The following is a 10,383-nucleotide window of genomic DNA, read 5'->3' on the forward strand; positions in this document are numbered from 1 at the left end:
GTGCCACATTTTCTTAATCCAGTCTATCATTGTTGGACATTTGGGTTGGTTCCAAGTCTTTGCTATTGTGAATAACGCCACAATAAACATACATGTGCATGTGTCTTTATAGCAGCATGATTTATAGACCTTTGGGTATATACCCAGTAATGGGATGGCTGGGTCAAATGGTATTTCTAGTTCTGGATCCCTGAGGAATCGCCGCACTGACTTCCACAATGGTTGAACTAGTTTACAGTCCCACCAACAGCGTAAAAGTGTTCCTATTTCTCCACATCCTCCCCAGCACCTGTTGTTTCCTGACTTTTTAATGATTGCCATTCTAACTGGTGTGAGATGGTATCTCATTGTGGTTTTGATTTGCATTTCTCTGATGGCCAGTGATGATGAGCATTTTTTCATGTGTCTTTTGGCTGCATAAATGTCTTCTTTTGAGAAGTGTCTGTTCATATCCTTTGTTTACTTTTGATGGGGTTTTTTTTCTCGTAAATTTGTTTGAGTTCATTGTAGATTCTGGATATTAGCCCTTTGTCAGATGAGTAGGTTATGAAAATTTTCTCCCATTTTGTAGGTTGCCTGTTCACTCTGATGGTAGTTTCTTTTGCTGTACAAAAGCTCTTTAGTTTAATGAGATCCCATTTGTCAATTTTGGCTTTTGTTGCCATTGCTTTTGGTGTTTTAGACATGAAGTCCTTGCCCATGCCTATGTCCTGAATGGTAATGCCTAGGTTTTCTTCTAGAGTTTTTATGGTTTTAGGTCTAACATTTAAGTCTTTAAACCGTCTTGAATTAATTTTTGTATAAGGTGTAAGGAAGGAATCCAGTTTCAGCTTTCTACATATGGCTAGCCAGTTTTCCCAGCACCATTTATTAAATAGGGAATCCTTTCCCCATTGCTTGTTTTTCTCAGGTTTGTCAAAGATCAGATAGTTGTAGATATGCGGCGTTTTTTCTGAGGACTCTGTTCTGTTGCATTGATCCATATCTCTGTTTTGGTACCAGTACCATGCTGTTTTGGTTACTGTAGCCTTGTAGTATAGTTTGAAGTCAGGTAGCGTGATTCTTCCAGCTTTGTTCTTTTGGCTTAGGGTTGACTTGGCGATGTGGGCTCTTTTTTGATTCCATATGAACTTTAAAGTAGTTTTTTCCAATTCTGTGAAGAAAGTCATTGGTAGCTTGATGGGGATGGCACTGAATCTATAAATTACCTTGGGCAGTATGGCCATTTTCACGATATTGATTCTTCCTACCCATGAGCATGGAATGTTCTTCCATTTGTTTGTATCCTCTTTTATTTCATTGAGCAGTGGTTTGTAATTCTCCTTGAAGAAGTCCTTCACATCCCTTGTAAGTTGGATTCCTAGGTATTTTATTCTCTTTGAAGCAATTGTGAATGGGAGTTCACTCATGATTTGGCTCTCTGTTTGTCTGTTATTGGTATATGAGAATGCTTGTGATTTTTGTACATTGATTTTGTATCCTGAGACTTTGCTGAAGTTGCTTATCAGCTTAAGGAGATTTTGGGCTGAGACAATGGGGTTTTCTAGATATACAGTCATGTCATCTGCAAACAGGGACAATTTGATTTCCTCTTTTCCTGATTGAATACTTTTATTTCCTTCTCCTGCCTAATTGCCCTGGCCAGAACTTCCAACACTCTGTTGAATAGGAGTGGTGAGAGAGGGCATCCCTGTCTTGTGCCAGTTTTCAAAGGGAATGCTTCCAGTTTTTGCCCATTCAATATGATATTGGCTGTGGGTTTGTCATAGATAGCTCTTATTATTTTGAGACACGTCCCATCAATACCTAATTTCTTGAGAATTTTTAGCATGAAGGGTTGTTGAATTTTGTCAAAGGCCTTTTCTGCATCTATTGAGATAATCATGTGGTTTTTGTCTTTGGTTCTGTTTATATGCTGGATTACATTTATTGATTTGCATTTATTGAACCAGTCTTGCATCCCAGGGATGAAGCCCACTTGATCATGGTGGATAAACTTTTTGATGTGCTGCTGGATTCAGTTTGTCAGTATTTTATTGAGGATTTTTGCATCAATGTTCATCAAGGATATTGGTCTAAAATTGTCTTTTTTTGTTGTGTCTCTGCCCGGCTTTGGTATCAGGATGATGCTGGCCTCATAAAATGAGTTAGGGAGGATCCCCTCTTTTTCTATTGATGGGAATAGTTTCAGAAGGAATGGTACCAGTTCCTCCTTGTACCTCTGGTAGAATTCGGCTGTGAATCCATCTGGTCCTGGACTCTTTTTGGTTGGTAAGCTATTGATTATTGCCACAATCTCAGCTTCTGTTATTGGTCTATTCAGAGATTCAACTTCTTCCTGGTTTAGTCTTGGGAGAGTGTATGTGTCGAGGAATTTATCCATTTCTTCTAGATTTTCTAGTTTATTTGCGTAGAGGTGTTTGTAGTAGTCTCTGATGGTAGTTTGTATTTCTGTGTGATTGGTGGTGATATCCCCTTTATCATTTTTTATTGCATCTATTTGATTCTTCTCTCTTTTTTTCTTTATTAGTCTTAATAGCGGTCTATCAATTTTGTTGATGCTTTCAAAAAACCAGCTCCTGGATTCATTAATTTTTTGAAGGGTTTTTTTCGTCTCTATTTCCTTCAGTTCTGCTCTGATTTTAATTATTTCTTGCCTTCTGCTAGCTTTTGAATGTGTTTGCTCTTGCTTTTCTAGTTCTTTTAATTGCGATGTTAGGGTGTCAATTTTGGATCTTTCCTGCTTTCTCTTGTGGGCATTTAGTGCTATAAATTTCCCTCTACACACTGCTTTGAATGTGTCCCAGAGATTCTGGTACATTGTTCTCCTTGGTTTCAAAGAACATGTTTATTTCTGCCTTCATTTCGTTATGTACCCAGTAGTCATTCAGGAGCAGGTTGTCCAGTTTCCATGTAGTTGAGCAGTTTTGAGTGAGTTTCTTAATCCTGAGTTCTAGTTTGATTGCACTGTGTTCTGAGAGACAGTTTGTTATAATTTCTGTTCTTTTACATTTGCTGAGGAGAGCTTTACTTCCAACTATGTGGTCAATTTTGGAATAGGTGTGGTGTGCCGCTGAAAAAAATGTATATTCTGTTGATTTGGGGTGGACTGCCTCCTCAAGTGGGTCCCTGACCCCTGTCCCCTGAGCAGCCTGACTGGGAGGCACCCCCCAGTAGGGGCAGACTGACACCTCACACAGCTGGGTACTCCTCTGAGACAAAACTTCCAGAGGAACAATCAGACAGCAGCATTCGCAGATCATGAAAACCCGCGGTTCTGCAGACACCGCTGCTGATACCCAGGCAAACAGGGTCTGGAGTGGACCTCTAGCAAACTCCAACAGACCTGCAGCTGAGGTTCTGTCTGTTAGAAGAAAAACTAACAAACAGAAAGGACATCCACACCAAAATCCCATCTGTACAACACCATCATCAAATACCAAAAGTAGTTAAAACCACAAATATGGGGAAAACACAGAGCAGAAAAACTGGAAACTCTAAAAAGCAGAGCACCTCTCCTCCTCCAAAGGAACACAGTTCCTCATCAGCAACTGAACAAAGCTGGATGGAGGATGACTTTCATGGGTTGAGAGAAGAAGGCTTCAGACGATCAAACCACTCTGAGCTACAGGAGGAAATTCAAACCAAAGGCAAAGAAGTTGAAAACTTTGAAAAAACTTTAGACAAATGTATAACTAGAATAACCAATACAGAGAAGTGCTTAAAGGAGCAGATGGAGCTGAAAGCCAAGGCTCGAGAACTATGTGAAGAATGCAGAAGCCTCAGGAGCTGATGCAACCAACTGGAAGAAAGGGTATCAGTGATGGAAGATGAAATGAATGAAATGAAGTGAGAAGGGAAGTTTAGAGAAAAAAGAATAAAAACAAATTAACAAAGCCTCCAAGAAATATGGGACTATGTGAAAAGACCAAATCTGTGTCTGATTGGTGTACCTGAAAATGACGGGGAGAATGGAACCAAGTTGTAAAACACTCTGCAGGATATTATCCAGGAGAACTTCCCCAATCTAGCAAGGCAGGCCAACATTCAGATTCAGGAAATACAGAGAACACCACAAAGATACTCCTCGAGAAGAGCAACTCCAAGACACATCATTGTCAGATTCACCAAAGTTGAAATGAGGGAAAAAATGTTAAGGGCAGCCAGAGAGAAAGGTCAGGTTACCCTCAAAGGGAAGCCCATCAGGCTAACAGCAGATCTCTCGGCAGAAACCCTACAAGCCAGAAGAGAGTGGGGGCCAATATTCAACATTCTTAAAGAAAAGAATTTTCAACCCAGAATTTCATATCCAGCCAAACTAAGCTTCGTAAGTGAAGGAGAAATAAAATCCTTTACAGACAAGCAAATGCTGAGAGATTTTGTCACCACCAGGCCTGCCCTAAAAGAGCTCCTGAAGGAAGCACTAAACATGGAAAGGCACAACCGGTACCAGCCACTGCAAAATCATGCTAAAATGTAAAGACCATCGAGACTAGGAAGAAACTGCATCAACTAACGAGCAAAACAACCAGCTAACATCTTAATGACAGGATCAAATTCACACATAACAATATTAACTTTAAATGTAAATGGACTAAATGCTCCAATTAAAAGACACAGACTGGCAAATTGGATAAAGACTCAAGACCCGTCAGTGTGCTGTATTCAGGAAACCCATCTCACGTGCAGAGACACACATAGGCTCAAAATAAAAGGATGGAGGAAGATCTACCAAGCAAATGGAAAACAAAAAAAGGCAGGGGTTACAATCCTAGTCTCTGATAAAACAGACTTTAAACCAACCAAGATCAAAAGAGACAAAGAAGGCCATTACATAATGGTAAAGGGATCAATTCAACAAGAAGAACTAACTATCCTAAATATATATGCACCCAATATAGGAGCACGCAGATTCATAAAGCAAGTCCTGAGTGACCTACAAAGAGACTTAGACTCCCACACAATAATAATGGGAGACTTTAACACCCCACTGTCAACATTAGACAGATCAACGAGACAGAAAGTTAACAAGGATACCCAGGAATTGAACTCAGCTCTGCACCAAGCGGACCTAATAGACATCTACAGAACTCTCCACCCCAAATCAACAGAATATGCATTTTTTGGATATTAGTTCTTGATTGAAGATACTATTGCTAATATGTTCTCCATTCTGTGGGTCGCTCTCTTATTCTCCTAAGGGTGATATTTGTTGGACAGATATTCTCATTTGTAATATCATACATTTTATCTGCTTTTTCTTACCACAGAATAGAATTTTCTCCAGGATATTTAAATGAAGAAAGCAGCATTCTCCAGTGGTTGAAGGTGTTTGAGCAGTGGGAGGTGGTAATGTCAGGACCTTGGAGGACACAGGTGTCACCTGATCCTCAGGGATGTGTAAGAATCTGGGAACGGTGAGGAGGCTGCAGGAGTTTTGGGTGGGACAATCATGGAGGCTTCCTAAAGCCATGTTGTGGAGTTGGTCTTCCTTCCTGAAGTCCACAGAGAGCTGAAGTTTTGAGCAAGGGCTGTCTGTCAAGACCAGAGCTGCGGTTAGGAATATTAATTCAACAGCAGATGCCTGATGGGGTGAAGTGGAGTCAGAGAGAGCCCAGCCTGGAAAGACTTGGGGCAGCCTCATAGAGAGGGCTTAGCATTCTTTCTCCCCAAAGGGATATAGCCTGGGGATGGGGTGTGGAGATGCATTCATGGATGATGTATCTTTAAGGATAATGCCACAGCCCTCTCTAGCCTGACTCAGTCTAGAGCTGTCTTTCTGCCCTTATGTAAAAGCTCATGGAACAAGCAGATGAGTCAGAGGTTCACAGGGCAATCCTTCATCCACCAGTACTCTGAGAGCATTGGAGTAGATGGGGCAAGCGTGCCAAACTCCTCTCGCTGATATCTAAACATCCCAAAACCCAGATATGGACATGGAAATCATACATTTTATTTTGAAATATATTCTCACTCTTCTAAAAATATTTAAGGTGACTAACAAAATAATAACAAGAACATCTCTACTGTTTCCTTAGGTCAGACACCATACTGGTCATTATGGTAGGAGATACACTTGGAGCTGTGCACAGAGAGGATGCCAAAAGCAGAGGAATGTGATGGAGAATAATGCTGGAGCTCAAAGAGCCTGCGGTAGGGAGTTGTATGTGTCCACTTGGCTAGGATGTAGCACCCAGTTACTCAATCCAACACTAATCTAAGTGTTGCTCTGAAGGGATTTTGTAGATTGGGCTAACGTCTACTATCAGTTGACTTCAGATAAGGAGATTATCTTCAATAATCTGAATAGGCCCCATTTGATCAGTTAAAAGGCCTAAAGAGTGGAATTGAGGTTTCTCTGAGGAAGAAGAGATTCTTCCCCAAGACTGCAGCATCATCAGCTCCTGCCTGAGCACTTGCACCCTGCTGACCTGCCCTGAAGATTTCAGAATTTGCCAACCCCACAATTTCATGAGCAGATTCCTTAAAGGAAGTCTTTTTTTTTTTCTTTTATTATTATTATTATTATTATTATTATTATACTTTAGGTTTTATGGTACATGTGCGCAATGTGCAGGTAAGTTACATATGTATACATGTGCCATGCTGGTGCGCTGCACCCACCAACTTGTCATCTAGCATTAGGTATATCTCCCAATGCTACCCCTCCCCCCTCCCCCCACCCCACAACAGTCCCTGAAGTGTGATGTTCCCCTTAAAGGAAGTCTTTTTTTTAAATTTCTGTCTCTATCCCTATGTCTCTCTCTCTCTCCCTCTACCTCTACTTCTGCCTCTTTATCTCCATCTCTATCTCCATCTTCATCACCATTTCTGTCATCTCAGTCTCCATCTGTATCTCTAAGTGTGCAACCATATCTCTGTCTACATATCTTGTTGGTCCTGTTTCTCTGGAGACCGCAAATGAGTACTTAAAGCCAAAGTCAGTGGGAGCAGCGGACAATGAGGACCAGCTCTCTGACCTTAGTGTCTTCTGTAGTTTCTCTCTCTTATTCTGCTGTAGCTACAAAGACCCTCTTTCTAGTCTTCAAACATTCCAAGCATGTTATAGCTGCCAGACCTTGGCACTTGTTCCCTTCACCCTGAGGGCTCTTCCTCACAGCCTGAGCGTCCACTTCATCTAGAGGTCTGCATAGAAGCCACCTCAGGGAGAAGTTTTCCCTGATGGCTCTAACCTACAATATCCATCACCATCATCCTGTCTTTACTCAGATAGTTTTCTTCCCAGTGCTTATCACTTCTGGCTAGTAGATAGCTTTTATTTATTTGTTTGTTTGTTTATTTATAAATAAATAACTGTAGTGTAGTGGCATTTTCTTGGCTCACCGCAACCTCCATCTCCCGGGTTCAAGTAATTTTCCTGCCTCAGCCTCCTGAGTAGCTAGGATTATAGGTGAGTGCCACCATGCCCAGCTAATTTATTTATTCTGAGGGCTCTATTCTGTTCCATTGGTCTAGATCTCTGTTTTGATACCAGTACCATGCTGTTTTGGTTACTGTAGCCTTGTAGTATAGTTTGAAGTCAGGTAGCGTGATGCCTCCAGCTTTTTTCTTTTGGCCTAGGATTGTCTTGGAAATGCAGACTCTTTTTTGGTTCTATATGAACTTTAAAGTAGTTTTTTCCAATTCTGTGAAGAAAGTCATTGGTAGCTTCATGGGGATGGCAATGAAGCTATAAATTACCTTGGGCAGTATGGCCATTTTCACGATAGTGATTCTTCCTATCCATGAGCATGGAATGTTTTTACATTTGTTTGTGTCCTCTTTTATTTCATTGAGCAGTGGTTTGTAGTTCTTCTTGAAGAGGTCCTTCACATCTTTTGTAAGTTGGATTCCTAGGTATTTTATTCTCTTTGAAGCAATTGTGAATGGGAGTTCACTCATGATTTGGCTCTCTGTTTGTCTGTTCTTGGTGTTTAAGAATGCTTGTGATTTTTTCACATTGATTTTGTGTCCTGAGACTTTGCTGAAGTTGCTTATCAGCTTAAGGAGATTTTGGGCCAAGTCAGTGGGATTTTCTAAATATATAGTCATGTCATCTGCAAATAGGGACAATTTGACTTACTCTTTTCCTAATTGAATATCCTTTATTTCTTTCTCTTGCCTGATTGCCCTGGCCAGAACGTCCAACACATGTTGAATAGGAGTGGTGAGAGAGGGCATCCCTGTCTTGTGCCAGTTTTCAAAGGGAATACTTCCAGGTTTTGCCCATTCAGTATGATATTGGCTGTGAGTTTGTCATAAATAGCTCTTATTATTTTGAGATACATCCCATCAATACTTGTTTATTGAAAATTTTAAGCATGAAGGGCTGTTGAATTTCGTTGAAGGCCTTTTCTGCATCTATTGAGATAATCATGTGGATTTTGTCTTTGGTTCTGTTTATATGATGCATTATGTATATTTATTTGTGCATGTTGAACCAGACTTGCATCCCAAAGATGAAGCAAACTTGATCGTATTTGATAAGCTTTTGATGTGCTACTGGATTCCGTTTACCAGTATTTTATTGAGGAGTTTTGCATCGATGTTCATCAGGGATATTGGTCTAAAATCCTTCTTTTTTGTTGTGTCTCTGCCAGGCTTTGATATCAGGATGATGCTGGCCTCATAAAATGAGTTAGGGAGGATTCCCTCTTTTTCTGTTGATTGGAATAGTTTCAGAAGGAATGGTATCAGCTCCTCTTTATACCTCAGGTAGAATTTGGCTGTGTATCTGTCCTGTCCTGGACTTTTTTTTGGTTGGTAGGTTATTATTTATTGCCTCAATTTTAGAGCCTGTAATTGGTCTATTCAGAGATTCAACTTCTTCCTGGTTTAGTCTTGGGAGGGTGTATGTCTCCAGGAATTTATCCATTTCTTCTAGATTTTCTAGTTTATTTGCACAGAGGTGTTTATAGTATTCTCTGATGGCAGTTTGTATTTCTGTGGGATCGCTGGTGATATCCCCTTTATCATTTTTTATTGCATCTATTTGATTCTGCTCTGTTTTCTTTTGTGTTAGTCTTGCTAGCGGTCTATCAATTTTGTTGATCTTTTCTAAAAACCAGCTCCTGGATTCATTGATTTTTTTGAAGGGGTTTTTGTGTCTCTGTCTCCTTCAGTTCTGCTCTGATCTTACTTATTTCTTGCCTTCTACTAGCTTTTGAATATGTTTGCTCTTGCTTCTCCAGTTCTTTTAATTGTGATGTTAGGTTGTCAATTTTAGATATTTCCTGCTTTCTCTTGTGGGCATTTAGTGCTATAAATTTCCCTCTACGCACTGCTTTAAATGTGTCCCAGAGATTCTGGTATGTTGTGTCTTTGTTCTCATTGGTTCAAAGATCATCTTTATTTCTGCCTTCATTTCATTATATACCCAGTAGTCATTCAGGAGCAGGTTCAGTTTCCATGTAGTTGAGTGTTTTGAGTGAGTTTCTTAATCCTGAGTTCTAATTTGATTGCAATGTGGTCTGAGAGACAGTTTGGTATAATGTCTCTTCTTTCCCATTTGCTGAGGAGTGCATTACTTCCAACTGTGTGGTCAGTTTTTGAATAAGTGCGATGTGGTGCTGAGAAGAACGTATATTCTGTTGATTTGGGATGGAGTGTTCTGTAGATGTCTATTACGTCTTCTTGGTGCAGAGCTGAGTTCAATTCCTGGATATCCTTGTTAACTTTCTGTCTCATTGATCTGTCTAATGTTGACAGTGCGGTGTTAAAAGTCTCCTATTATTATTGTATGGGAGTCTAAGTCTCTTTGTAGGTCACTAAGGACTTGCTTTATGAATCTGGGTGCTCCTGTATTGGGTGCATATATATTTAGGATAGTTAGGTCTTCTTGTTAAATTGATACCTTTAACCATTATGTAATGGCTTTCTTTGTGTCTTTTGATCTTTGTTGGTTTAAGGTCTGTTTTATCAGAGACTATGATTGCAACTCCTGCTTTTTTTTGTTTTCCATTTGCTTGGTAGATCTTCCTCCATCCCTTTATGTTTGTCTCTATGTGTGTCTCTGCACATGAGATGTGTGCCTATGTGTGTCTCTGCACATGAGATGGGTCTCCTGAATACAGCACACTGACGGGTCTTGACTCTTTATCCAGTTTGCCAGTCTGTGTCTTTTAATTGGAGCATTTAGCCCATTTACATTTAAGGTTAATTTTGTTATGTGTGAAGTTGATCCTGTCATTATGATGTTAGCTGGTTATTTTGCACATTAGTTGATGCAGTTTCTTCCTAGCATCGATGATGTTTACAATTTGGCATGTTTTTGCAGTGGCTGGTACCATTTGTTCCTTTCCATGTTTAGTGCTTCCTTCAGGAGCTCTTGTAAGGCAGGCCTGGTGGTGACAAAATCTCTCAGCATTTTCTTGTCTGTAAAGG

The sequence above is a fragment of the Pongo pygmaeus genome, chromosome 22 (genome assembly GCF_028885625.2).
Source record: "Pongo pygmaeus isolate AG05252 chromosome 22, NHGRI_mPonPyg2-v2.0_pri, whole genome shotgun sequence".
Lineage (NCBI taxonomy): Eukaryota > Metazoa > Chordata > Mammalia > Primates > Hominidae > Pongo > Pongo pygmaeus.